Here is a 16491-nt window from a genome sequence, read left to right as displayed (position 1 = left end):
ACCAGTGCCCCACTTATCTTCTGAAGTTGCTTGTTAGCAGTTGAGCAGAAGTAGCATATTGCTATAACACTGCAGCCTCACCACTGAGCATGATCTGCCCTAAATTGGAATTCAAGTTATGATTTGAATTTTATACATTTTATTCATATTTAAAAATGGTAACCACAAAACACCTGGGGCCTTATTCATTAAACAATGAGTCATTTTGGAATTCCCTTCCTTGTTTCCTGGACTCGATTAACTTTTGTACATTAAATTTGGCTGCACTTAATACAACTGAATCAATGACTACAGTACTAGTATGGCAGTGCATCAGCATGGTTTGGAAACATGTCTAAAATTTTTCATTTCAATGTAAAGCTGTATGCAATCCCCACTCACTGGCCCCCAGCCCCAAAGCCAGCATAATCATCTCACAGGATTGAGTGGTAATCAATAATGTGTATCCGCCAAATGTTTCTAAAACTATTATAACATAGAAAATTTGGTAATTATTTTGTGTATCTGAACTGTGCAGACAACCCCTTAAACATTCTTTTTTTTTTTTTTTTTCTGAAGAGTAAGCTCATCCTTTATTGATGGTGAACTCTGAGCTACCTTTTTTTTTATTTAAATTTATTGGGGTGACAATTGTTATTAAAATTACATAGATTTCAGGTGTGCAATCACATCATCTATAAATTACATTGTGTGTTCACCACCCAGAGTCAGTTCTCCTTCCATCACCGTATATTTGATCCCCCTTACCCTCATCTCCCACCCCCAAACCCTTTACCCTCTGGTAACCGCTAAATTACGTTCCCCAGATTAATTTTCAAACCCCGTGGCCATCCTGTGGTCACCGACTGCCCTTCAATCCCTTCACCCGCCCCCCCCCACCACCCATCTAGCAATCCTCAGTTTTTCCTCTTTGTCTCCAACACTGTTTCTGGTTAGTTCATTCACTTATTCTTTTCTTTAGAATCCGCAAATAAGTGAGATCATATGGTACTTATCTTTATCTGTCTGACTTATTTCACTTAACATAATGTTCTCTAGATCCAGAATTTTTACCACTGAATGAAAAGTCTTTAGGTCCTGAAGAAATGAACCATCCTAATTTTAGCTTCTGATCATAATTCATAAACTATAAAATAAATTTCCTTTTAAAATTCTATAGGAACAAAAATTGACTTTGATTAAGGTTTCCCTGAGGAACACTCTCAAGTAAATGGATAATAAGACCACAAAAATATGTTTGCATATAATCTTTTTATGGCCATATGGAACACACAGTCAACTTTCAGATAATTTTCAAGTAAAAATCTCAGCATAATTATAATATATTGTCCTTTTGTCATGGCTCCCTTTCACAAATATATTCACAGTTCCTATATTTGAAGCACACAGCAGAGAAAGGCAAGATGTACAAAAGTAAAATAGGAAGAGACAGCTGTGTCATCATATATCTCTTCCAGTCACATTTTAGAAAATACTTCATAAAGTTTCCACTATGATTAACCAGAGTCTTCTTTCTCTGAATTTGTACCTTGAAAGGTTAAATCTCATTTCCCCATACCAGAACTGGAACTATTTATTAAAGTAACAAAGAAAATTGAAAAGACAGAATCTTCCCTCTAGACCAGACTCAAGCCATGTACAATGTTACATGAACTTCTCCCCTCCTCCATCCTTCCTTAATGCACCATATAGAGAGGGCTCTCATGTTGTAAAGATGTCATATATATTTTCTTTTCACTTAAAGCTTCCTGAATAAAGAGAGATCTATTTGTCTCCATGGTGTTTTCACCATTAACAGTATCAGAGCTGCAGGAACACAATGGGAGATGTGTTTCCCGTTAACCTCTTGACTCAGAGATGTCCTGATGCTAAACGTTATTGCATTTTGCATTAGCACAAAACAGTGGGAGTTCTGTGACTGATGGAAAAGGGTTCAGAAGGGACACAGAAGCTCTCATGTTCTCCATACTGCAGTTGGTGGTGGGGCACAAAGCACATAATTTTTGTTTAGAAAGAGCAAAAACAGGAACCAGGAAGAAGATGATAAATTTCACATACCTTACATATTCCCCTTCTATTCACCAATGAGATAAAATGTGCTGTAAAATGATATTCAGTGCTTTAACATACCCTGTTCATAGACATTAACCTGGCAGAAATTAATTTACTTTTATTTACTACTCTAGTGATCTGAAAACAATGTAAGGAACAAAGGGATTAATATTTACTGTTTGCTTAAGCTACTTTTTCCATTGCCTTAATGTGGTTTTCGTTGTTAGTAGCTTGTTGTGGTAACCATTATTGCAAACTGTTCCTTACGACTCCGTTAATGTCCCTTTGACAGTACAGTGATAGAACTGTGACTATCACCTTCCATATTATAAAACAGAAGGCTATGGAAGCTAAGAAGTAAGATTCTGGTTACTGCTATCTAAGATTCCTGAATGACAGTCCCAGAATTGAAGAATATTCTATATTAAAGACATCTCAGAAATTATCCTGTTCTAGTCCACGGCTTTACATAATTGGATACTGATGTTTAAAAAGTTTAAATGATTTGGGTATTGCAGAATCAGGTTTGGTACCTGCACTCATGCCCCAGCTGAATTCTCTTTACATGAGCTATTCATAGATGCTTCTGTTGAATGAATTGTCATTGTAATATAAAGATCTTTAGGACTATAGTCAATGTCACAATGTCACTATTCCTAAAATGCAAGTTTCATAGTGCTGCATCTTAGGGTTCTATATTAGTGAAAGGAGCTAAGATATTTTAAAAAAACAAAGATACTTTGACTCTCAATAAATACGCAATATTCTACTTTGCAAAAAAAAGATAAGCTATGTGACTGCAATTAAAAGGGAAACTTGCTGTACTTATTTAAATGAGGGATATAAATGATAAACGTCTAAGTAAAAAAAAACAAAAACAAACAAACAAAGATGAGAAGCTGTCTCTAAATTTCTTAGGTTCAGCTTAAATGTCTGGACATCCTGGAATTCAAAAGTATTCGATTATGTAAAATCTTGCTACCCACCAGTGTGTTCCACACAAAAACAACATCAGCCTTACTTAATAGTTGGTTAGAAATGCAGAATTTCAGGCCCCATCCAGACTTACGGTATCAGAATCTGTATTGTAACAGGATCCCAGGGGACTCATATTAATAAAAGTTTGATAAACACTATTTAAAGGAAGCTTTCAGTAGAACTTGGAAGTACAACTGTTAGAGAAATAACCTATTAAAAACCACCAGAGATTGGTTTTACTCAGAATAGAATAACAAGTGTTTTGGTGGGGGGGGGGGAGAATTTGGAGGACAAGAGATGAAAGGAAAATAGTCAAGTGGGATAAGAATAATAATGAGGTAGGGTGTTATTCTATTTGGAGTCAAAGCTTGCACTAGGTATTTAGAAAATGTATATTAGTTGAAATAAGAAAAAAACAGTTTACTCATTTCTCTCTGGGTCTTCAGAAAGCTCAGAGAAGACAAGGAGCCAAAGCTAACTTTGAGAGGGCTAGTGTTTTTCCTTACAATAATATCTTTGGAAGTGCCTACTTACCCAGTACAGGATAAGGCTTGATTGTGTTATCACATACTAGTTAAATGTCTCTATTAATAAACCAGGTCAAAAAGAATGTGATGAATGCAAATACAGAAGTATAGATGACCTGTCTTCAAGAAAGTTTGTAAACTCACTATTCTAACCGGACAGTCTCCTTAAATTGCATCAACCAATCATCCCTTGATTAATAAAGATCAAGATGCCAGCAACACATTTATGTTTTGAAGTTTATCACTGTGCTAGGAAAGAGCTGGATTAAATTACCAGACTCTGAAAAATTAAAATAACATTTATACCATCATATAGATATTATCATTTCTTGACAATATTAAAAAATGTAGTATTCTGCAACATTTTTTTCTCTTTTTAAACCTTAAGATTAATTCTCAGGAGATACTACAGTTATTTGTATTAATAGTATAGTTGGGATATCTGGGACTAAGAATGATTGTCAGATTTAAAGTTCAGTAAAGAGTATCCCTAAGAAAATAGAACATATACTCACCAATGATAAAGGTAAGGAATGAATCATTTTAAAGAATACTTTACCCCTTCAATACTGCTAAAACTGATACTAAGATGTATCTAAAGTGGCCTCCAACATAATCTATTTTCCTTGTAGTTCCCAAACTCTTTGTCCTAACATGGGATACTGGCTGAAGAACACAACAGTGTGACCTCCTAGACACGACAGCCATTCTGAAAGCATTATGTAAATTCTGGTAGATACAATTTTATTACCAAATCAGTAGAAACTCAATCATATGAAAGTTATTTTGTCTTCAGAAGTTGTACTCCAAATACTGGACTCCAAGTATTTTGCCCTTGGGAACCATGGCTGCATGAAACCACTCAAGTTTATGCCACCAAAAAGAAGACGACTTTACTGTCTTGTACAGAAAGATAATTTGATTTAAAAATAAAGCTTTATAAAGGTATAAGCAGTACAAAATAGACCTTTATATGTCAAATGGCTACACACATTTAATATACAAACTCTTACCCAACACAGATAGAGGTAACAGCGGTGTTCCAAGTCAAACTCATAATACTTGAAAAAGTCATGGCAGTGTGCTCTAGAGCAAGGCCACAGGCCCTTCTAATAAATGGATGAATAAGCTAAGAAATGAAGACCATACAGGAACCTTAGAGTCTTGCCCCTAGTTTTGCTATAGATTTTCAGGGTGGCCTAAAACTAACAATGAAACTTTAGCTGTGTTTTGTAATCAAACTGGGGCTAGTTATCCTTGACTTGTTAGTAATGTAACAATCATTATGATTCACCATGAAAATATTTGAGTATGGAATCACAATGGTGATAAAGGGATCTCATCTTTTTGTTTGTTTGTTTTTTTTTTTTTCAGGTAGCTTAGAAAGAGCTATAGCTGGAGTCTGCAAAACCTTCTCTTCATATGTGTTGTGTATTAAAATGCCAGAAAACAATAAACTGGATTAAATAACCTCATTAGGTACTTTCTAATTACCTGTCTATATTTATTATTATTATTAGTTTCAGGTGTACCAAACAACATAATGATTATACATTTACACACCTCACAAAGTGATAACCCCAACAAGTCTACTACCCATCTGATACCATACATAGGAATTACAATACAGTTGACTATATTCCCTATACTGTACTTTACATCCCATGACTATACATTTTTAAAATTATAGTTGACATTCAATATTATTTTATATTAGTTTCAGGTATACAGTGTAGTAGTTAGGCATTTATATGATTTATGAAGTGATCCCCCCTGTAAGTCTAGTACCTATCTGACATTATAGTTTTAAAAATATTGACAATTCAACACCAAAAAGCAAACAATCAAATTAGAAGAATGGGCAGAAGGCCTGAATAGACATTCCTCCAAAGAGGACATACAGATGGCCAACAGACTTATGAAAAGATGCTCAATGTCACTAATCAGAGAAATGCAAATAAAACACACAATGAGATACCACCTCACTCCTGTCAGAATGGCCATCATCAATAAATCAACAAACAAGTGTTGGTGAGAATGTGGAGAAAAGGGAACGCTTGTGTACTGTTGGTGGGATTGTCTGTATTTTTTATTAAAATATGTCTGAGCTTGGAGCAACCTTATCCTAGCCAACAGGATTGGATTTTAGTGCTGGTTTGCTTCTGGTATGCAATGTGGAGATTGTGTGAGTTCAATCCAAGTCAGGCAAAATGTCCATCATTCATGACATTGGTTATCAACATGAAATGACCACACCTTACATTCTGATATAATCAGTCCCCACATTATTACTATTCCGGTCTCTTGGCATTTTCCTCATAGAAGTTGATCGGAGCATATCTCATTCACAGGGATATAAATAACATTCAGACAAAGACAAGCTTAGTCTAAAATCCAAAGTGTGAATTCACAAATACAGCTCTTGATCTTGGGAGCTTCCTAGGATGGAGGGTATACAATTACTTTCAATGTGATGAAATCCAAGAAAGTGCAATGTGATTGCAAAAATGGCTCTCACTTGTCATGCCTTCCTGAGTTCATGCCTTTTGCCATGAAACTTTGTAGTGCCTCCCACTATAGCTCCAGTTTGGTCATGTGACTTCCTTTGGCTAAAGAAGAACAAAAAGAAAGCAGGCAGAAATTTGAAAAATCCTTAGGCCATTTGGCTTATTTTTGTTCTTGCTTTTCTGCCTTTATCATGCTAGGAGAGCCTCTTGAAGGATGTGACATGTGGAATAGAACTGAGTTGTCCAGTCATCCTAGTGACCCCATCCTACAGCTTACAGACAGAATGAGTGACACCAGCCAAGACTAGAAAAACTGCCCAGTTTAAGTCACTAATCCACAGACTCTGGAGCTAAATATATATTTATTGTATGCCACTGAGGTTTTATGTTGTCATTATGCAGCATTATTGTGACAATGGATAACTGATATGCTGAATCTCTCAAAGTCTTATGTTTTTGGTAAAACAAACATTTAACCAAAAGAAACAGAACATGAAAATACAGCATGGGTACAAGAATTAAATAAAACCTGAATTCTACAATACCAGTAAAATAATTGTACCCAATCTTACCTTTCATAGGCTTTCCTAGGAAAAAAAGGACTGGAAGAATCATTATCATTCTTCACATGTTGCTTTGTGCAAGACCCAAGGAAAGCTAGGAGGCTGTACAGTTATCTCCCTTGATGCACTTCTGAACTATACAACCTACTACCTCAACCTGGGAACATGCAGTCACAATGGCTGGAAAGCTACTGACTTGTAAGCAGTGAAATTGCAAGTTAGTCTTATAATTGTTCTTTGTGCTAGCACCTATTTGGGCCATTCATAAGAGACAATGTATCAACAGGTCTGACAGTAGAGAAAATAACACAAAAACTTTGGCTTGAGATCATTGTGTGGACAAGAAGGAAGGAAAACTTGGGATTTGTCTTCTAGAAATTATTTATGCATGAAAATTATGGTAATGTTATATAATAATAGTTGTTCTGATCAGCCTAATGCCCTCTGATATCTGTTGACAGAATACAAAAGTAGAGCAATATTTAAACTTGGATAATTGAGAAAAGGATTAGGAAAAAAATGTTTCCCTTGTGATACTCAAAAACTCAAATTTCTAAGGTATCAATAAATAAGGGGAAATAGCCTCAGACAAAACACAGTGGAAATATATAGACAACAAGATTTTGAGCAAAGTAGAAATAAACAAGTAATATAGAAGCTATATTGAACATTCACTCAACAGTATTGATCATATATACTACAAAATTCACATATTTATAAAGTGCTGAATGTTTCAGCACTTTCCATACAAGCTGACCCAACAGTTTATTTAGCAACATATAAAAATGTGACTGTATTTTTTCTCTATGAGGGGTATGGTAAATTTTCCTATTTGTTCTTCTAAGTTTTAATCTGGGTCTTTATCTTTAGCTTCAGTTAGATGCTGGAGGAGCAGACAGACTTATAAGCTTGGTGACGTCCCATCTCCATGTGAACTCATGTTTGGTCAGGTTTGTTTTGCCCATGAGGACTGCTCTGTGGTCTATGATGGTCACCTATCTTTATTGCTTAGCTGAATTATGGTTTTGTCGGATAAAGGCTATTCCACAAAGGATGGAGGAGCGTCTAAGTACACGGGGAACCAAAGAGTGATAATTCTATGGTGCTTGTCATATTCAAAAGATAGATCCAAATGCTGTTTCTTAATGCTTCCCCACATACCTGGAGAAGGACTATTTTTCCAAACCTATTTCCACATGCAGCTATCAGAGTAGGGCAAAAATTTTGAGGAGGATGCCTCTGTTGAATCAATGCTACCTGGTTTGGGGTAAACACTGGGAAGTTAGTTTTATCAAGCAAACTTTCATTCACCCCTCAAGCCTCAATTTAAAGAGTTCTTCCTCTGATTATCTAATAATTTCACGTATTTATAATTTAACTCAGAAATTTCTAAATTAACTCTAATATCACTGAATTATAAATTATATGTCTGTCTCCTTTACTAGCTATTTGAAAATGGGTCTGTGCCACTCACCTTTGCAAATCTAGTACCAATAGTACTACTTAGCACATAGTCAAGATTTTAAAATGTTGTTGAAAGAAAACAAAAGTGCATGAATGAGTGAATGGATAAAGTGGGAATATGAACCTAAAGTTAAGGGTCAGGTGATTTTCACTTTTATGTCAGGTCTCCTTCTCTTCCACTTATATTGCAACATCAATCACAGTAAAGTGGATTTGCTACCAAGATTCCAGAAGAGGGGGAATGCAGAATGGCTGAATTCAACCTGGCAAGTTTGCCTCAAGTGCCGGATCTCATGTGGAAATTCAAGGACTAACTGTGAGTCCTCTGCCTCTAGATACTCACTTATGTATAAGATTTAATATTCACTGGGACTTTAAAAGAAAAATATAATTCACTTTCTTTTCTTTGCATTTGAATTTTTTTTCGTTTTTCTTGCACTGACCACTTGCCTGATTCTGTAAACAACCTTATGAATGGGAAAAAAGGCAATAGAGGAAAGGAAAGAGTTAGCAAAAGAAGATACATAAGAGACGATAAGTTCTGATGCACTAAAACCCTAGTATAGTAGCTTAAACATATAACTTATAGAGCTTTTAAATATCTGGAAATGGAAAAATTCATCTTTCTCTATGTACATTTTTCTTCTAGTGGTCAAAGATAAAAGGATGTTGCTCTTAGAATACTAATGGTTTTCAATACCCTGTCATGTGAATTTCCTTGTTTATTTACACTGATTTTTGCCCATTATCATGTATTAGTGCAATTATGGCTCATTACATAATTAGTGTAAATATTTGTAGGCATGTGATAACAACATGCAATTATGATATGGAATGATGTCATAAAAAATCTCATTGAAAAGAGGAAATATATAAGAAGCATTTATAGAAGTATAGTAGCTATATATTTTTAAGTACAGAAAACCTATTATACTCTTTAACTTTAAAAAGATATATTACAAAGGTATTCTGAATACATGTAAACAGACACTCAGTCTACTGAACATTGAAGTTTTAAGTGCTACCAGTGGCAATTGCCCCCAAATAAAGTGAGAATGAACCTCAAACAACAAGTGTCTGTGGTTATGGAAAACCAGAGACTCCCCATTAGAAAACATATTCTGTGTTTGATTAGGTATTTGGAAGTTGGAGAAATGTTGTAATTAAAATATGTGATTCATTAAAACATGTTTCAGTATGGCTGACATGCAATTCTGCAAAGGGGCTCCTGACCAAATAATTAGTTTTTTGAAGTAAGAGTCATAGCTTCAATCTTTAGCAAAATGCTGAACTCATAGTAAGTATTTATAAAGGTTTGTTGAATGAATGAGAGAATGAATGAATCTTACAATTTTTCTAGCTATATGGCTACACCAAATGAAAAAAAGTGGCTCTATTCCACTCATACTTTATTGAGCACCATGTTAGCTGTTAATAAATCTTTGAAAATTTTGAAGAGTCATTCATATTAACATCTCTGTAAAATTCCAGCACTATTGTAGGCATAAAAAGCTTTTAAAAAAATCCTAACTATGGAAGTTAGGTAACATTTGATGAGGTTAAATAACAGAGTCAACAGACAAGGATCAATAAGACCTAACAAACACTGGGGAACCTTTGTAAGCACATTGAAAAATAGCCTATGTTATTAATTTCAAATTCAAAGTTAATTCTATACTATGCATACCATTTTCTTCCCATGTAGAGAAATCAATTTATTAGTTTTGGAATACAAACAAGAAACCCTTTCAAAGCTAAATATCAACTCACCCGCCTACCCCAAACTCTGGTGATGAGGGATGAATTGCTTTATCAAATGAAATTCCTGGAATAAAAATTATTTTTTTCTGTTTAAAAAAATCTAAACTATATTCTGGTGTTACAACTTAATAAGTGCATTTTGACAATAATTATTTGAAATTTTAATAAAACTAGTTTGTTTTATTCCCATTTTCTTTATACCTTTATGCAGTAATAATTACTGAAATGTATTTTGAGAGTCATTCTTGGGGGAAACCTGAAATTCTACAGCTTTATAGAATATTTGGTCCACTCTGAGAGATTCCGAATGGAATAATTAGTATCTACAGAACTATTCATTCATAAACATGGAAGAAGGAAAAAATACTGAATTTCATCATCATGTAAAATATTTCATATCCTTTTTCTTGTGGCCAGTGCCCAGGGTTTTTGGGCTTTTCACTAGAATATTTTCTAGACAGGTGAATCAAATAATAATGTCTCAGGACTTTTATAAACTTTGTAAAGATTGACTGCTCTGCATAATCTTTTTTTCTTGAGGTTAAAAAATCCTCCTTAAAAGAAACAACGTGGCAGTCACCTACTGGCAATCCTGAAGTCTTTGTGTTGTCCTTGTACAGGGAACATAGGCAGCTCAGGACCCCCTTGGATTCGTGAACTCCATTGGTCCCATTGGTAGTACACTTAACAGCAGGTTAAAGGGATGATGAGTAGTGACGTGATTTTGCCAGAGAAGGTACAAGTTTAATTTGTTAGCAGTTTATCCATTCTTGGTCAATCACTTCAAACAGGCATGTAAGCCAACCAAGTAGATTGTTCGCTGAATGGGTGGATAAAGTGTTGGGCAAACAATTATACATGACACTCCCCAATGGGGATAGTCTTTCACTTTTGGATGTAATGTTCCATCATTCCATAATAAAGTAATGATTTCTTGGCAAGCTGGAAGTTGAGAGCTACAGACAACCCTCCTCAGTGATATGCAGAGCAAACATAAATGAATATACACAATATCCTCTGGGTGAAGCATTTGCAGAGCTTGATAGTCTACCTTGAAACATATGTGATCTATATCCAGTGTTTCCTAATTCTGACATACAATATTTAATTTTTATATACTTTTTGTATACTTGCTAGAAGAATTCTAGCTATCCCTGAACAGTGTGGCTTTTAAGAGGAGGCAGTATTTAATGAAATAAAATGCATCCATTTATATTTCACACTTTTTGCTGATGTTAACTCAATAACTGCTTCATATTGACTCTTTGTTATAAGAGGCTACCAAAAAAAATAATCTTAAGGGAATTCCAGGCACTATGTTTGACCAAAAGGGAATGCAAAAGTTTAAGAGTCATCCAAATCAGATCAACTTTTCACCCTGAATTCTGTTTACAGACTCTTCAGCTCATATTATTGCAATGAGACAAATATAGCCAGTTTTGCTTTGATCTGTAGTCAGTTTGACTTTCCAATCTTGGCACAATGGTGACATTTAAGAGGCAGAAGGATAAAATTATTTTCATTCCAGCCTTTTAAACATGGTGAAGACTTATAAAACAACTCTGGTCAAATATGAGGTTGGACCTGAACAGGCTATTTCTTTTTTAAAAAAGTTTTTTTTTTTTTTTCTTACAGTACTGGATATTTACAGAAGTATAAACAGTTAAACACATCCATTCATCTCATTAATTTTGTTTTGAAAGATAAGGATTGATTTGACTGTACATGGAGAACAATGGGTGAGGTGCAGTACAAAACCAGGGTAAAATGGATCTTGAATAGAAGTCTCTGTCAGTTTCCAAAAAAAATATCATAATTTTGAAAACAATTAGCCAGGCTTACAGAACAAAAAACAAACCCTTGTTTATGTATCTATTTCCTCATCACTCTAAGTTGTCTGAGTCACCCAAATTCTTGCTGCCTCACCTGCAAGTCCAGTCTCTTTTGATAGCTGCGAGTAATTGTAAGAGATAAGGGAACTGAGGGCAGGACTATAAATTAATCATTGAAGAACTTCATCCATTGCAGAACAAAAGGTCTCCTTCCTCCATATCACCCCCTCTTTCCATTTCCACCACTCTTAAAGGAAACTAAAGGGAAGAGAAGGAGAAAAGGAATTGGAAGGGATTTTGCGTGGCATACGAGCAAAGCCCGGGGTCTGTGAGATTGCCTAACAGACACATACCTGTAGACACAAGCTTGTGCAGACTATCATCACAAGTTCGGATCTACGGGTTTGTGGCAACAGGCCTCAGTATCTTCTCTTGTTTAGGGGTTTGATATGTCTGGAAATAAAACGTTAAAAACATTAGTCCAGCTAAAGATTATGCTATTCTATTATTTTATGCCAGGAGTTGAAAGACTTCATGCTGGTCTTAAAGAGCAGAAGTGAAGCGGCATCTTCTGTGTTCTTCCCCACACACCTCCTTTTGTTTTCACATACTCTGCAGATACAGTGGGCTGTAGGTAAACTTCATCATTTCAATGTTTAATATTATGAAAGACTCATTTATTCCGTCCTTAACATACAATCTGAGCAAAGTGATATCATATGGCAAATCAGCAGAATAAAGGAAATTCTTTAAATTGTAGGAAAAGATAGAGGGGAGCAGGGAGAAAAACGCATGAGAGTCCCAATGCAAGTTCACCCTTTGAAAAATCTGTAATTACGTGAAAAAAGATGGTAAAATTTTCCTTTTCCATTTGCATTCTGGAAAACAGCTGAAACAAACTAAAAGCACCACCGACAGGCTTGTACATATTTTCTAAAAACTATTCTAAAGGAGATTTCCAACTATATTAAATTGGAAGATTCATCATCAGGAAAAGTTTGTATTTTTATTTCCACTCCACTCCCACTATTGGTTCAAACACCAACACTGAGCAAATATGGGCATATTTTATATAATTTGTATCAGAAAAGAAATTGTATAATTGCTCTCCTCAAAACTGTTTGAGGATGTGGGAATGAATCTGTTTCTGAGCCTTTCTCAAAAAGAAGATTCCATTTGTCAACGCATTTTCCTTTCTTCAAAACCAGTGTTTTGCATATAAAAATGGAACATCCTTGTTCCTTTGTTGTTTTCAGTTTTATATCCCACATATCAGTGAAATCATATGGTTCTCGACTTTTTCTGTCTGACTTATTTCACTTAGCATAATAATCTCAAGATCCATCCATGTTGTTGCAAATGGCACTATTTCATCTTTGCTTATGGCAGAATAGTATTCCATTGTGTATATGTATATACACCACCAAAAAAAAAAAAAAAGAAGAAGGAACATCCAAGACAATAAACTTTCATTAATGGCTCCTTTTGTGAATTTTACTGCAGGCATAGTCTTAATCATAAGTATTTCAAGGACACAGGATGGAAAATGAGATAATACCCTTCCCTAGATGTTGGGGAAAACATATGCCTCCATCCCTTTGCAGGACATAAAGAGACCTTTTCAATTTTTGTTAGCAATGTCTGTAGATCTTGGTTCTCAAAAATATATCTCTTTTGCCTCAACATATGAATGTTCATTCCTTTCTTAAGAATCTGAAGGCTATATTAATAACAAACAAGATGGAACTGAATTTGGGAATTATTCAGAGAAAAGAGCAGGCCTTTATGTACACAACCTAACAGGTGAAAACAAGAACACAGGAAACCAACAGTAGGACAAATAGGTATTGAGATGCAATCATTCATAGATACTTCATTGTCTGCCTATTTCATCATGACTGAGCTATCTGTGGGTGATATTGCTTGGAGCCCACTGTAATGCGAAGGTTGCCAAAATTCAGAATTTAGTTGCAGCTTCATGGCTTGACTTTTAGATCCAAAGAAACAACAATAACAGGTGGAAATAAATGGGATCCAAACCAGTCACCTCAATGTGAAGTGATCAAATAAAATGATATTTATTTTATTTAAAAATGTCCATTTCCTTTCAAAATAAAAGGTTTTTAAAATAAAGTCCAAGCTTCTTACTTTCCTTTGATCTCTCTGACAAAAGCATGTGACCAGAGGTATTTGTGGATAGACACTTTGAACACTGTTGAGGATTGCTGGAACACGTGGACATGGGAGTTCTTATTACAATGGAAAAGAATAGGCCCAGGTTCCAAAAGTGATAAGAACTAATTGTAATTATCAAGTTTTGTAAAAAGATATCATGCAATATTTATTAGCAATGGACAAAAATTTGTCAAAATGTTACATTTAGTCATGTAAGTAGCACCACCTTCATAAACTTGTTTCTTCAAAGTCCATAGAAAGGAGGTCAATGTCATCTTTCAAAGGGGAAGTATCTTTTTCGGTGGAGTGGTATAAGACAGAGAGAAATTATTCATTCCAAATGGTCTGTAGTGTTAGCTTCTAAGCAATCCTATTTTAATTTCAGAAAAGAAAATAAATCAGATGCGTAGAATGCAGGGGGAAAAAAAAGAAAGTAAAATAGTAATCTAGTAGAAGAATGGTTTGTTTGGGAACAGATATTTTCTAAAATATTAATTGAATACCTCCTTCAAAAACCTTCTTTGGGTTGAGGAGAAAAATAAGGGTTCTTTTCAGAGGAACATTTTGCTTGCTTTATTAAGCTAGATTCTGTGGGGCTATGTTAGATAGTAATACTAATAATTAATTTGGAAAATATAGGCTAATGCTTGTTAACAATAGCAAAAGCAGGGTAAGGTAATTTGTCAAATATGTCATTTATGTTATTTAAAAAAATTAATTGGCACAAAGTTTTTCAATAACATAAATAGGAAACTACCTATATCATGATAGTTGAGCTCAAATCTTAGTCGCCAGAAATACATAGAGATAATTCTATAAAATGCCATACAGTATTAACAATATAAGACTAAAATTAAAGCATCAATATTGTTATTATGCAACTTATATAATAAGCCCTATCTTCCAGAAATTAGAGGGCATGGTAGGCTTTTTAGAGACAATTCTCTAATACTTATATTTTTAAATTCAGTTGCTAAAGACAGCACAGACTTTTGAACAGTGCCTCATGATTTCAAATGAGTTTTGCATAAATCATTGTTAAAAGAAGTAAGCACTGTTAAGTAATAACTTCCGAAAAATTTTCTGAACTCCATAGAATTAAATGTCATGACTGTTCTACTTATTAGTAATGAATATTATAAAACTAGTTGCTATTTTTTTAAAAAATCAACTTTAAAATGCAGCTATTTTTCATTATAAATCATTCACACATGGCCTAAAAATTTGCAATACTTGAGGATGGAAGGTTTGGGGAAATTATAGGAAAATACTATTACCTGAAAAGACAACTTCTTATGAATCTTATTTTTTAAACCCATTGCCATTTTGCTAGGCCAATATCTTCAAAGCATCCACCTGTGACTGGAAAATAAAATTATTTTAAGTGGATCAAGATTTTTTGCTTTTTTTGGCTGGTTTCTTTTTGTCACTCAATTCTTTTGTAAAGCTAAATTAGAATTAATGCCAGAATGAGAGTTAAAAGGAACACCAGAAACTGAAATAAAAGTAATTCTAGAAAAACACTGGGCAGCATTATGTTTACTTTATTTCCCGAAATACACATTATATAAAGGTTCTGAAAATAAATAACTTTCACATTCTTCCTGGAATTTCCCTGGCTACCAACGCACCTTGAGAACAGTTTTACCACAAAAATAATGAAATCGGAATGTGAAGTCTCGGAACACTCCCAAATTCAGTGTTTTATACCAAACCACTCATTTGCTAAACATGATTAAGAGACAGGCTATCAATAATTAAGAATGGCTGAGGTATACTCAGGTTGGGCAATCATTACCTGGCACAATGTAGTAGCATCATTGAGACATTGTTTTAACTTTTTGATTCTGAAATGACTTGGGAGTCATTATTTCTCTCTGCTGATGGGGCTGTTAAAAAGAAGTGAAATATTTTATTGTGGTGGATTCATGAGTCTATCCCCTTTCCACCACAGCAGGATTCTTGGCTTCCATTCCAACGTCCTTTCATTGCCCAAGTTTTAGACGCAGGGTTTGCTTCTCTTTCATTGTTCCCTTTACCAATGGAAGGAAACTCACTGCGCAGGTACTTGCAAAAAGGAAAATGTATTTGAGTTTTGCCTGGCTATGGACTTGAACACCAAAATGTCATCACAATGATACCAACAGAAAGATTTCCTGCCCTCCATCCTGCTTTTTCAAAGATGTACCTTTTGCATAGAATCTCAGCAGACCTCCTTTGTCCCGAGGGGATAGGTCAATTCAACTGAATGACGGAAGGAAAGAAGGAAGGAAGGAAGGAAGGAAGGAAGGAAGGAAGGAAGGAAGGAAGGAAGGAAGGAAGGAAGGAAGGAAGAAAGGAAGGAAGGAAGGAAGGGAAGAAAGAAGGAAGGAAGGAAGAAAAATTCAAATCTACCCTTTGGCATTCACTCTGTCATCATGAAGCAGAGGAGACTGCTAGTCTTTGGTTTCCCTGTGGCTTTTCAGTTTTCTTGATGTCTTTTCTCTGTCCCTCTGCAGCCCTTGTTTCTATAGAAAAATCTAATCACCTCAACAAAAGAGGCATATCCAGCAATTGCTACTCTAAGTGTAATTCATTGGTGCCATATGACACATCATGCTTTATCCACCTGTGATATTGCCACCAGGATATC

The 16491-nt window shown here is 34.9% G+C and overlaps 1 long non-coding RNA gene across 1 annotated transcript; it reads right to left on the bottom strand.

Annotated features, from left to right (window-relative positions):
* Positions 1-11802: 11802 nt before the first annotated feature.
* LOC117017820 (uncharacterized) lies at positions 11803-15215 on the bottom strand. The gene is made up of 3 exons (XR_004422129.1): positions 15137-15215; positions 12038-12137; positions 11803-11942 (listed from the first exon to the last, which is right to left on the bottom strand). It is a non-coding gene; the product is annotated as an uncharacterized LOC117017820 (long non-coding RNA).
* Between the last annotated feature and the right edge of the window lie 1276 nt (positions 15216-16491).

Source organism: Rhinolophus ferrumequinum, chromosome 25, assembly GCF_004115265.2.
Source record: "Rhinolophus ferrumequinum isolate MPI-CBG mRhiFer1 chromosome 25, mRhiFer1_v1.p, whole genome shotgun sequence".
Taxonomy (NCBI): Eukaryota; Metazoa; Chordata; class Mammalia; order Chiroptera; family Rhinolophidae; genus Rhinolophus; species Rhinolophus ferrumequinum.
This window is presented reverse-complemented; position numbering and strand designations above follow the sequence as displayed.